Raw genomic sequence first — 13,450 nt, forward strand, 5'->3', positions numbered from 1 at the left:
GCGCATAGCTAGATAAGAGGAATACCAAGACTGTTACAGCAGTGAATGCAGGAAAACATTAACAAAAATTTTGGAAGGAAAGTAAAACCTCAGACTTTTTCCACTTTCTCTGGAGGCATCTGGTCATGTACATTATTAGACATGCCGAAGCAGTTGTACCGCTGGTCCAACCTCCCGTACCAGCACTTGTATGCTGTTCTTAATACTTGCTAAATTCAAAAGGTGAAAGGAAAAAGTGGCACGTGAGGCAAGAGGAAGGCAACCCATCCTTCTGAGAGTCATTCACCCACAGTATCAAATCTCCCCAACTTGTCAGCCGATGGATCCTGAGGACCAGACCATCACTTGAAAGCATTTTATGACCGTTTTCAAATGCAAATACTTTCCGCTGAGTCTCCACCTCGCTCCGATTTGTACCAATAATTTAGAGGTCACCAGCTATTACATCCTATTATCTAACCCTTCAGACTCCACTTTATTTCTTTTTACTGCTACTGTTCACTGATGTTTCCATTCACCTTTGACGATGCCTGTTTAATTTAGCTGGATTTTTAGACCACACTTTGGATTACATTTCCCCCAAGCTTATTCTAGCAATTTCTTGGCAATAAATGACATTTGGATACCCCACAGAAACCCCACATCAAATATTGATTACTGTTATTTCCATTACCATAGGCTAAACCAGTTAGGTCCTAAGGGCAAATGAAAAAGCTTGCTTCCATGTTCTGGTCCTTTAGAGGAAAGACGCAACTATTCTCTGTAACAAGGAAGACGCTGACACGGAACCAAATACATGCCCTAAAAATGGTTATTACTCTGGCATGGTTAAATAAAGAAAATATAGTAAACTACTTCGCATGCAGAGGATAAAATCAATATAGTTTCCATTCAGGCAACAAAAATTATAGCATATTGCTTTACATACGTACATACTCTTCATTTAAGGTGGAGTTTCCACAATTCCCCTCGGAATACCCAGCTCTGCAGCATGCACCTCTCTATAGCACTCAGCAATCTCTGCTTGACATTAGTACTAAACAATATTCATTAAGAGCATAACACTAAAGTGCAACATGTAAGTAAATCAAACTCTCAATGCTCTATTTTACAAATTTCATGGGCCACTGGGGATAATTAAAAGGGTAATTATATAAAGTTGGTGCAGTTTTGAGACTCAAATGACATTTTCTGCTTTAAAGCACTTGATAATCTGGTATTTTTCTACTAAGACAGTCTTTCTGTACTTTTATGGTCAAGCAGCATAAACAAACAAGAACTGTTTTTTAAGGTATTTCAATTCTTTTTTCTCTCTCTCCCCCTGCACTGTTTTTCTTGATCAATACCACTCACTAGTTATTCCTAAAAGTCCTATATTAAGATATCAAGAAAAAACGAGGCCTTTCAATAAAAAAAAAAAAAAAAAAAAAAAATCACTGATCGTCGTAAAATGATACTGAGCCTCAAGCCTGGTTTAAACTGTAGCTCTGAACAAAAATGGTATTGCTTTGGGTGTTTACAGCGCTGGAGTGCTGTTTGGTTTGTCACTGTGTTTAACCACTGCTCTAAAGCTAGCAAAGTACATTACTGGTAGTAACAGCTCATGAAAAATACAGCGAAGAAACTGCTAGTGGCAGAAGCATTTAACTTTCTTGTTAGCAGCCTCCCCCATGTGGCACTTTAGCACCAGCAAGTTGTTTATTATGTTCTGTGCCAGGCAAAACTGATTAAATGGGGCTCTTAAGAATCAAAGCGTTATAAATTCATGGAAATACAGCAAGCAATAAATTCCATGGAATTAAAAGCTTACTAGTGCTATTAGCATTTCAGGGTGTTTGCATTGTTAATAGTGATGTGCAGAAATGATGTTCCTATAAGACAAGGCAAACCAACAGAACGTATGCTGTAGCTGCTACATTTTTACACAATGTCATCATTACTTGTAAATTTTTTCCCCTCAAAACTAAAACGCTCATTAATGTTTTAAAGAAAAATCTGAACCAAAGGTCTATAGACCAAAGATTTACATCCCTAGTAAAAGAAAAGTATTATACACGAAACATAATGCCGTGTGTCTGACTCTATGAAAGAGCTGGAGATGGATACCCCAAAGCAGAGGTCTGCCCTGGCTCTCGGGAGGCGGGAGCGGGGTAAGGCAGGGTGGCTTTGCTGACATTACGGCCACACATTACAACACAACAAGCTGGTAACAATTTAATTAGTAAACTCGATGCATAGTAATTCCTAATACCAAAAAGAAAGGGCAACGTAGTCTGACCTGGTAGTCAGTAAATCTGTCCACAGCTCTCCAAAGAGACATCTTTGCTCCAGGTTGCTCTATCATCATTCCACGGGAATGACTCCGATGGCAGGTGACTAATTTCTCCCTCATCACTGCAGAGCTCCACGCGAAACACTAACGCCAAGCTGGTGTCAGGCCTTCCCTTATGCCCATCTGCTTGCAGGTAGCTGATAACTTTGTAAACGGAATTCCTTTCAAGCGGGAACTTGGTAAGGAAGCCACTTCAGGTACGTGGCTGGGCAGGAGAGGAATGGGACACACTTTCCAAAACTGCAGAAAAATTAGGCCTCGCAGAGTTTGTTTGGTTTGTTGTTTTGTTTGTTTGTTTGTTTTTAAAAAGAAACAATTTGTACCTTTCTGAGCTGCCTGAACACACAGCAGCCAGATAACCTAACCTGCAATGTCCCTCTGGGGGGCGAGGGGCAAATCTGGCTCTCGTTGCAGGCGGGAAAATCAAGTCACAGCCTTGTTGTCACAGTTAAGGTTTGACATAGGATAAAGAGCATATTCTGGAAGGCACATCATGCACAGCTGGCAACGTACAAAGTCAAGAAAAAACAAGAAAGCTTTGTCCACAACAAACAGCACCCATGCCACGGAGTGAGTCAGCTGCAGAGGTAGGAAGCGAACCCCAAATCCTGACTCGCAGGCTCAGGCTCCGCGCAAAGCGCACGTTAACAGCAAAAACCCTCTCCCAAGATTGAGGGGGTTGACATTTTGTTTGCCTCGAGCAAAACAAAACAAAGCAGTAAGTTTTAAACTGCTCAGAGGCACGTTGTCTTTTTGATGTATGCATGTCCTGGCAGTCACACATCTGCATCAGGAGAGAAATAGCCCAGGTTTTTTGGCAGTTATTTAGTCCTTCTCATCTGAAAGTTGAAAATACACCGCCACTGAACCTTCGCAGCTCCGGGTTCTGCATATAAAAAGCAGCTGCTGAATACATGCAGGGAGCAAGGGCTTTTTCTTAATGTTTGAACAGTTCCAAGTTCAAACCCATTAAAGTCCAGGTCATACCGGGATCATGTCACTATTAATGCATTCAGTTACATGCTGAGGGAAACCCAATATAAAACTATGATAAACTCTAGTTCTCCCGTAGAGATATACTAAGGTCTTACCCAGATGATGCCACAGATCGCTCTTCATGGGCGGTGACCAGATGGGACGTCAATGTCAGAGGACAAAATCTGGGAAAGTCTCTTTACAGTTGTTTTATAAAGAGAAGGTCTCCTCAAATGTCCACAAAGCTTGTTTGGACCTTTTTCTCCGCCTCCTCTTGGGGGAAGAACTTCTTGTGCCACCGATGCTGTCTCCTACACATCACAGGTTCCCGTACAACCTCCTCCCACATCACCAGCAGCCCACCCTCCATTGCGCTTCGTGAAGGCACTGGAGCCGAGTGTGATGAAGACCCCTAACTCCATGCTCCTTCTCCTTTTGGGGGCAGATACTCTCTGCAGGTGGGCAAGGTCCCACTTGTTCTTGGGGAACTTCATGCCTGGCCAACTACATGCTGCCCCAGGAATGAGAGCAGCAGGGAAGCAGAAGACTTGGGACAGGCCAGCTACTGCCCCAGCCACGCGTGGAGGTACTCTGAGGTCTACCCTCTGCAGATACCTAGAATCTCGTAATACAGTTGATAACTGCCCCCCCTCTTGCTAAGAGGGAAGATGGTGACACAGGAGAGGAGAAACAAGCGGGGAACTGCGGGTATGTTGCCTTATGATGGTAGACCGCACAGGGAGTGCTCAGGGCTTCCCCTTGCTGCGTGCACCCAACTAGTACGGTGGTGCCTGGAGAAGGCCACTGCTAGCTGAGAGAAGACAGCAGGAAACAGAGGGAAGGAGCTGGGAAAGCACAGATTTACTTTAAGGGACAAACAGCTTTTCCTAATGTTCTATAAAAACCCAACATCTGAACAAAAACCTACCAACTGCGAATATTCCCAAGCAACATTCCGACCAGAAAGCTTGCTCCCCTACGACAGTCCATCAGATGCCTGTGTTGGACAGACCTATGCACATGTATCTACCCGTCTGATATAAGGAGCGGGTAAGATTAGGGGGGCTGGGACAGATGAGATCTCACGGCCCACACTAAACACCTCTGGGACCGAAGACAACCCGAATCTGCAAGGCAGCAGTGAGATGTGTGCCGACACGGCAACGCACAAGACACTGCAGGCAGTCCCCACCATGTTTGCCCATCGCTGTGCATGACAAACCCTCTGCAGCAGAGGAATCTTTCATTCCACACCAGCAATGGTTGGGGGTCCTGAAGTGTCTAGTACTAATCCAACACCACCTACGCTCTAGAGGAGACAGCAAGAATGGGTGTTTTTTCTGAAGAGCAGTCTCAGACTCGCTGAGGGTGCTCAGACCCCTTGTAACTAAAAGCCTTCCTTTCCAGTAGCTTCTGGCAGGGCAACTTCAAAGACAGGTTCCTCAGGTGGTGGAGCGTAAGTGACCCTGGGATGCAGGTGATGCAGCACGGCACCACAACGCTGCCTCGTCCTGCTGGGAACCACCGTGGGAGTTTAGCATGAGTTTCAAACACAACCGGCTCTAGTAAAACCCAACTATTTACCCAGCTCCTCCCTGAGCTTTCCATCGAGCTGTGCTGGGAAAGGAGGAAGAGGACTTTACTGGACTTTTGGACTTTATCAAGTATCTAGAAACTACTGCGGCTGATCTGGATGTATTTCAAACCGAGTTAACCATGGCAGCTTACAGAGCGGTAATGCTCCAGCTGGCCGGCCTATCGTGAACATACGACACGCTAACTACACAAACTGAGAGAATTAGCGAGCGCACACTATACACGTGGGATTTACACTATGCGCATGCTGGATTTGCACTGTTCTTCCGCAATTTGCTGAAACTTAACGACAGGGCGAATAAACTCTGGAAAAAATCATGAATGCTCTCAGGGATTCAAGATACAATTTTTTTTTAAAAGAATAACTTCAATATTAAAAATCAAATTATCTAAAAAAATACTGCCTCATGCACTCGAGTCTCATTGAGGAGAAATTTTAAAAAGCCAAAGCCTGCATTTTTAAACTGTATTCTTTCAGTTATTCAACTTTCAAAAGAAGGACAGGCCAGACTCTCCTTTTAAGTACATGAATACAAATCCAGATAATTCTTTCAGTTTTAAATAATATTTTGTCTAATTAATATCTTTTTTCCCCCCTCCAAAACATGTATTTATCTGCTGTGAAATCAAAGGCAGAAATGAATTGTTTTAAAGATAGCAGAGAGTAAATAACAAGTTTGGAACCTTACAGCCTTACCCTGGCAATTTGTCTCATATAATTGACTCAGCAGACATGCTTACAATTTCTTACAACTTTTACAAGACCTCCTGTGGGCTTATTTTAACGTTCTCCAAAACTGAGCTCAGAGCTTTGAACGCTCTAAGCAAGTAGCACCGAAAGCAATCATCTCTCCCTCCTTAAAACAAAAGGAAACAAACAATAAAAGCACACCTTTTTTTCTCACTGGACATCAGGTCTTAAAGAGGAATAAAGACGCAAAAGAATTTACATTTTTTTCAGAAATAATTTTTCTGTTCTTTTCCAATAATAACATTTTTATCAACGGCCAATTTCCATTCAATAAAGCTTTAAAAGCAAAGTTTTTCCAGTAAAAATTATGTTTCCCAATTATTGGAATAAAATTTAAATGGAGAAGGATGACAGCAATAAAGCAAACACAAACCGTAAAAATAATTGCATGACATTTTTCCAATTAAAAAGGGGTTAAAAAAATCCCCAAAAGGAAATGGTCTCGTTGCCTATATTACTGATTTACGCTGTTGTTGGCTTTTAAATGTACCACTTTCTATTTCTAAGATCTTTACAGACAATTGCTAATGTCACGACTGCGTACCACTGTTCCATTGGTGGAAGTGCCTCAGGAGCAGGAAATGCTGTGCCCTTCCACCGACGTTTCCTTCCACCAGTGGGATCCACTAACCCTTAAACATGTCAGAGGATTAAGTGAAACACTTGTATTACAACTAATATGGATAAACACGGGGCCTATCAAAAATAACAAAAAGGGTATGACAGAGAAGAAAGTAGACCTGTTACTCAAAAGATGGCAATTTATCTTTTTTTTTTAAAAAAAAGGGGGAATAACAATTCTTTTTTTTTTTAAACAAAATAGAAAGAGATCATCATATTTCAACAAAAATCTATTTTGAAAAGCCATATTATAAACTACTGATATTAATGGTTTGCAATGGAAATGACGTCAGAGTCTTAGTTACAGATGTCCAAATGTTTGTGCTACCCTACTAAAAAAATAAACAGTGAGCTCAGAGTCAGAAATGACCCTTTTGAGCAATTAAGCAGCATTACGCAAAACACACTGAAAAGTATACGGTCAGCAGAGGTGGGAGAGCCCCAAATTAAAATTCACAGATTGCACTGGGAAAAACACTTAGCAATTAAACATCTCGGAGGTGGCGTCTGAAGTTCCTGCCATTAACAGCAGTGAAAAATGCTTTCATATGTTGCAATGAGAAATATGGGCAGGCAATCAGGGCCAAAAACTTACCTTTTTTTTTTTTTTTTTAATGCCTTGGCTTTAGTACGAGCTACCAAATAAAAAGGGTGGCCTCCTGTAATGCCCACTGACATCACTGGTCTTGTAACACTGCCACTGTAAAATACGGTTGCTACCGCTGTAGGACAATAACTTAAGTATGCCAGAAGATATACTTCTGGTGTGGTAGAAGGCACAGGCAGTGACCTTAGAGATGACCAAATAAAATATGAAATATGCAATAAGAATCTATTTCTGGTGTCATTTTCTCACACCTCTAGATTTTATAACACAGGAGCGTGCACCGTCTTTGCGACATGAGTTTTCTAAAGGCAGGTTTCAAGCCTGCAAATCTACAAGTGGTTCTTGCCCTTGTGCTGAGAAGCAGGCATGGCTGTGAGATGCTAACAGACAGCAGGGATGCGTATTAAAGCCCGCCAGCCTATTTGCACTAGCAAGCAGCAATCACCATTGCATCCACTGGCCCAGCAGCATGACTTGCACACGGGCAAGTTTCAGCACAACTCTGAATTAGGAGTTACTTGCCTGCTTCAGAAGGAAACCTTGAAACTGGATCTTTCCATCGCATTTGGTTTTGTGTTTGAGACTGAGCATGAGTTCAGGCTATCTGCCCTGTCGCGCATGCCTGGGTTCTGGAGTAATGAGGGCCGATGCCGTTCCTACCTATGCCATTCCCAACCCTCTCCTCGCCCAAGCTATGATAAAATGCAGCGTGTCCTGACATATTATCCAGCCTGGTCTTGAAGAACCTGGCTGGAAATTGCATAGTCTGCATTGTGTGGTGTATTATGAGCTGTTTCCTTGGTGTGTGCGTAGTTAGGCCAAGTTAAAAGATGAACACAGTGATGTACCGTTGAACACAGCCCATAGCAAAGCTATGGCTAAAATAGCTAAAATCAGGATGAGAGAGGAAAGGCTGTTCATGGACCACTGATGGCACAAGAACAGGCTCCAACTTTCTGAACGCAGCTTTTACAGCGCCCTCTCCCAAATGGCTCAGGATGACGAGTCCAACCAATTTCAAGAGCCACTACCCATCGCTGCAACAAGAAAAAAAAAAGATCCCTCGCAGACACGTCAGTGCCTAGCACGGGATGTCGTGTCTCCCTCTTGGGATGCACATAGCTTAAATTTCCTCGTACACAGAAGGGTGGTGGGAGGAATGCAAACACCTGCCCGTGGCAGGGATGCTGCAGCCCTGAGCTCCATGACGGCACTTACCAATACGGTCATTTTTGCATGAAACTCATCAGATGAGGAAAGTTGGGCCTCCTCTGATGGCAGCTTAGTTTAATGGACCTCACAGCACTTTTTAGCAACTGGCAAACATCAGTGCCCCCTTTATGGCTGCTTAATCTGCAGTTACAACCTTTACATGTCGGGCCGTTTTCAATATATGCAACTGTGTTCGATCTGTGGGTACAGATTAGGCTAGTGGTTTCCAAATCTAGAGGTGTGCAGGAACCACTCAGCCTCGTGCTTCATGTCCTTCACAGATTCAAAACGGATGACGGTACTTTGAACACGTGTTAAGTAACACAAATCAGCACTTGCATTTTACTGAAGATCATATCGAGCATCTACCTAAGCTAATGGAAGAAACACTGCAGGATTATGCAAAATACTGGCCAAATCTTGCTCACTTTAGCAGTCTTCATGAAGACCAGAAGGATTTGGTCCAAAAGCATCAGATTAAGAGGATCAATACCTGCTACCGACTATCTTAAAGCCGAGAAACATATTTTTCTACCAACCCACCTGAAGATTTATAATATATTAAGGAACATTAAGAAGAAGAAGAAAAAGAAGAAAAGCTAAATGGGCCAAAAGCAAACAAAAGAAACACGTTCTCTTGAGACTGCTAATGCTGGCAGACAATAGCGCAGAGAGAACTCCTCTGACAAATCTCTGAAGTCTTCAATACAGCATGCTAGTGGTCCATGTTAATGAGATTTGCTCAGATACTTTTTAAATTACTCCAAAACGTCTTAATCTATTTTCTACATCTTCTTGACCCAACTGCTTCAGAAAAGTCACAGCTTCACCCATCTCTGGACTAAACTTTTCATTCAAATAAGTAAGGTCTTCAAGTAGTTTGTGTTTCCAAAGGCCCACACACAACCTTTTTAGGGTTTACCCCAAAACATGCAGGTAATATTGTGATTTCTATTACTAGAGATTACAGAAACACTTTGCACCACACCGTACCTTTCAATTTGAGTAACTCAAAGGTCTTAACAAGCAGGGTATTACGACCTCTCCCAACAATCCAGAAGTAAATAAATCCAGTCTTAGATGTGGCCTGACCGACACTCATCGCTCCAGCTACAGGACTAGTGCCCCACCAGCAAGTGAGCAGCAGGCATCAATGGGGGTCTCTCAGATCCCTATTTCCTGCTGGGGATGATACAAGCACTCACGCAAAATGCTTCCAGTACGGCTCTATGTAATTTGGGCCTGTTGCAGAGAAAACATTGGAGAAAATGTCCAAGAACCAGGTTGTCTGCTCCATTACAGACTTTCTTATGAATGCACCCAAGTCACAGGACCCATATTCAGAAGTAGCCGCACACAGCGTCTTCTAGGAACAATGGCTATTTCTGCTCCGTAATATGCTTTAAGACCATTAGGTCAAAAGGAAGAAAAATCAAGGTGCCAAGCTCAGTAAGGAAAACATCACCCTACTAACTTCCCACTGCCTGACGTGCAAGCATCGCTGCCACCCAGCCGGTACAGAAAACAGCAGTAAGGACGTCGCCAGCACGCCTTCTGGAAAGCCACTAGCAAGGAAGTGTGCTGGGGAGAAACCGCACACGCTGTTGAGCCCTTCATAAACAGAAACTTCCCTGAAAAAGTTTGTTTCAGGGCTTCGACTTTTGCCTGGAGCTCCTCCTGCTATGGCCAGCGAAGATGTGGCACAGCGACATGCCAACCTGGTTTGGAGCTATGACTCTTCCTGATGAAACAAAGTGGTGGGACTATTGGGAAAAAATGATTTTTTTTTTTTTGGTCCCAGAACCACTTTGTTTTCGACATAGAAAACCTGCACAATCCATTTTTTGTACTGAGCTTAGGAAAAAAAAGTCCTTCTGACCTTTCTCCTGGCTTGAAGGGAAGGGAGGAGGAAATATACATATGTAAAAAAGTTAAAGCTCAAACCCACAGATTTATCTGTTGATCATCTCATTCGGTTCTGAGCTACAGCAGGCAGCTTCTGTTTTATTAACAATATTTAATCAGCATTTAACTCTGACAAGCGTTAAGATTTGAAACTTTAAGTGCAACTTTGCTAAATCCTTTGTGTTGATTTTTTTCCCCGTTAAAGGTTTTCTAAAGGATTCTATCTTTGCTATCTTAAAAGTCTGCATGTGTCTTTTGTTATCAATAATGTACAACTTTAGTAGCATGTTTTGTACTTTTCAATTTTTCAGCATGCAAGCTATCCCTGATTTACAGTGCTCGCTGAATGGTGTTTGATTATTGAAAATGCTTTTACACACATTTAAAAAAATGACTGCTCCTGGAAAACTAACACTATTGTCCATAATTCTGTAAAAATACATTTCCCCTCCCTTCTCCCCAAATCAAACATTTCAATTCAAATTCTTACTTTGAGGAAAAACTGGCATATAATTAGGCATTATGCCTAACAGTGCTAAGTAAAGGAGAACGTAAACATCTTAATTCTGAAGGTTTAACCATCAAAGCCCCTTGCTGTATCTATTCTGTTATTCGCGCCTCCATTCAGATCTCCGTGGAGGTCACAGAAAAAAGAGAAAGCAAACAAAACACGCAGTATAAAAATCTATTTTACCGGCTCTGTCCTGTATCCCGCCCCGCATGCCCGAGGCCAGGCTCGCACGCAGTGCTGGGACGCCCGGGGCCACGCGGCCGCTCCTCAAGGAGTGCAGAGTCCTGCTCTGTAACTGCACTGAGCGGCTTAATCGCTAACTCGGAAGATGGGATTTCACCTGAAATTAAGCTATCAAGCAATTGAGCTCAAACTCAATCAACCAAACCCTTAACCTTCCCTGTTTAAGTGGCACTGCTCTAATTAGGACTCTATCGCTATTTCCATTACTATCTCCTATTCTCATGGTTTATTATCTCGGCAGTTTCAATTCTCACCCAGTTGAAATTTGACATCCAGTTTCTTGGACCACATATCATTCATTATGGCTTTATTTCACGAAATATGTTTCAAGATTATGGACCTATCCTGCAGCAAATAGGTTTTCATTGAAAATAGTACCCCTCACTGCAGCGGAAGCAGGACAGAGCCAAACCTTCTCAGAGAAACAAGTCCTAACATTAAAGGACACATAGAACAACTTATTTTTTCATCCAGTTGTGAATTCTGTTGTGCAGTTTGAAACACGTGCTTGAACATACATCCCCGCATGCATACACGGTAGCTGATCCACGGTGTTTTGTCCAGTCCTCAGAGTCTTCCTACTGAGCCTGGATCACCTTCTAGGAGACAGAGTTTGGCTGAACCCTACTTACCAGCTCTGCCCGGGGGTGAGACTCAATAACCTACGATACTACTCAGGAGGTCAGACTGAAAGATCTAACGGTCTTTTCCAGTGATACATTCTACGAATCACCCAAACTGCTTACTGCTGAAGGATGCGCGCCAGAGGGTACCTCTGGCACCTGTGGTGTCCTGATGGTAGCAATACAAAATATGTCTGCTTTTGGAGCCACGGCCTACAAACTTCAGGCTAGTCTAAAGGTAGTGTTTTGCATTTATCACAACCAAAATTCCTTTTCCTGGGTCACACAGCGTCATGGCCACACATGAACTCCCACGGCTCCACAAGAATCCCATAAATTCTGAGGCCCTCTGATGCACCTGGGACTTAAAATTTTTCCCTTCTTCACAAAAACTCAAAGGGGGAACACCACTGCAGGGCAAGGAACCACCATCTTCTTAAACTGCAGGATCTGCTTCTTCTTCAATAGCTGAAATGCATCTAATACATCATGGGCTCCACCATAAAAACCCCATTAATATTCAAATCTTGAAGAGAGGCATATATCATACAGCTGACATACACGACTGGCATGGCCAAGGATTGCAATATTCACTTGAACTTCATGAATTTCATCCTCACTAAATAGATATTTTTGGCAACAAAGAACTGGAAAAAAAAAAAAAACCCCACATCATCCTCAGATCTATTTTAATTTAAAACAGAAGAGAACAGGGACATTTTTTCCCCCTTGAAGTACATTTTAATAAAATTAAAAATAAAAATAGCTCTAATTCACTTTGATGCATTTAGTCATTCTGTAAAATTCTGTTTAAAATGAAATCACCATTTTATATTCAAACAAGGTCAAGAGAACAGCACTAACGAGCACTGACATCACAGCGAACAGCAGCCACTGCTCAACGCTTACATCAGTGTTGCTTGTTGCTATGGTGCTTAACCGACTATTAATTTCTGAAAGAAGGTGATTATAAAGCAGCCATATGAACCTCAGTCAGATGACACCCTTCAGTACCAAACACTGATCTGCGTTACTCTTCTCTTCTGCAAGTTAATTTTGTGAATCACCAGTTTTGTGATGTTAATATTCCTTTCCAACTCGAAACTTTGGACTAGAAGAGAGGCAAGGAGTTAATTTAGAAGCAAGGGACTTTCACGTTGCTTTAAATAAAAATCATTTTGCAGAGAGTGGTATCTCTTTCCTTTTCGCTACGCTCCAAAAGACTAAAAAGCATGTGTTTTAATTTTTGCAGTGATAATAAGCAATCAAATTAACAGCTAAATCCTGCTCTCCTGCTCTGCTCAACGTGCTGCTGTAAATCCAGGAGTGTCTCAGCCTGGGACGAAGCAGCACTGAAGCTGGCTTGACCATTCCCCAGGGATTTGCCCCGGCAAGGGGACCTTGCCGCAGGGCTGTGCCGCTGCAGCTCCCAGCCCAGCACCCATGGATGCTGGGCCATGGACTCGGCCATATGGCCACCGAGACCAGCCACAGCAGGGTCTTCCCATCTGCACACAGGCTCTGTCCGGTTACCAAACAGCCTTCTCAGAACATGGCTGAAAGCCAAGAAGTGCATCTTTGTGGCCTTGCTCCTAAAATGCAACTGGGCACCTAAACCATTGGCTTCCCAGGCAAAACACGGGTTTAAGGCACCGCGGTGGCTCCAAAAGCTTAGCTCCAAGCCCAACGCTGTGCTCTTTATCCAGGTTGCCAGAAGAGCCTTTACTTGTGCAGCTCCTGGGGTTTGCAGGATCGGAGCCTTCCTTCAGACATGCTTCAGAAACTGTGTGCAAAATATTATTTGTGTTTACCTTCTTCAGTTGCTCCTGTAAAGCAATCTTCAGCTACAGCCACCCAAAAAGGTCACTCTTCTTACCCTGCAGAGAAAGAAGGTAACACACGTGACTGCTGGGTCAGTGTCAGCAACAACACCCAAAGCATTTTCATTGGCACCACATTTGCAAGTACAAACATAAATAAAGCAACAAATGAATCTAATCGTGTTTAATGGTGAATGACTTTCAGAGAGAGTTAATAAAAACAATCAAGTCACAGGACTGCTGCTTATCAGTAC

At 42.8% G+C, this 13,450-nt stretch overlaps 1 protein-coding gene across 1 annotated transcript in view; it reads right to left on the reverse strand.

Annotated features, from left to right (window-relative positions):
• Positions 1-13,238, reverse strand: part of FOXP1 (forkhead box P1) — a 225,644-nt gene extending 212,406 nt beyond the window's left edge. The window contains exon 1 of the mRNA XM_009329822.1: positions 13,188-13,238. The gene's annotated coding sequence lies outside the window, so the exon portion shown is untranslated. The remainder of the gene's footprint in view (positions 1-13,187) is intronic.
• Positions 13,239-13,450: the final 212 nt, after the last annotated feature.

This window comes from Pygoscelis adeliae, unplaced genomic scaffold, assembly GCF_000699105.1.
Source record: "Pygoscelis adeliae isolate BGI_AS28 unplaced genomic scaffold, ASM69910v1 Scaffold67, whole genome shotgun sequence".
NCBI classification, from domain to species: domain Eukaryota; kingdom Metazoa; phylum Chordata; class Aves; order Sphenisciformes; family Spheniscidae; genus Pygoscelis; species Pygoscelis adeliae.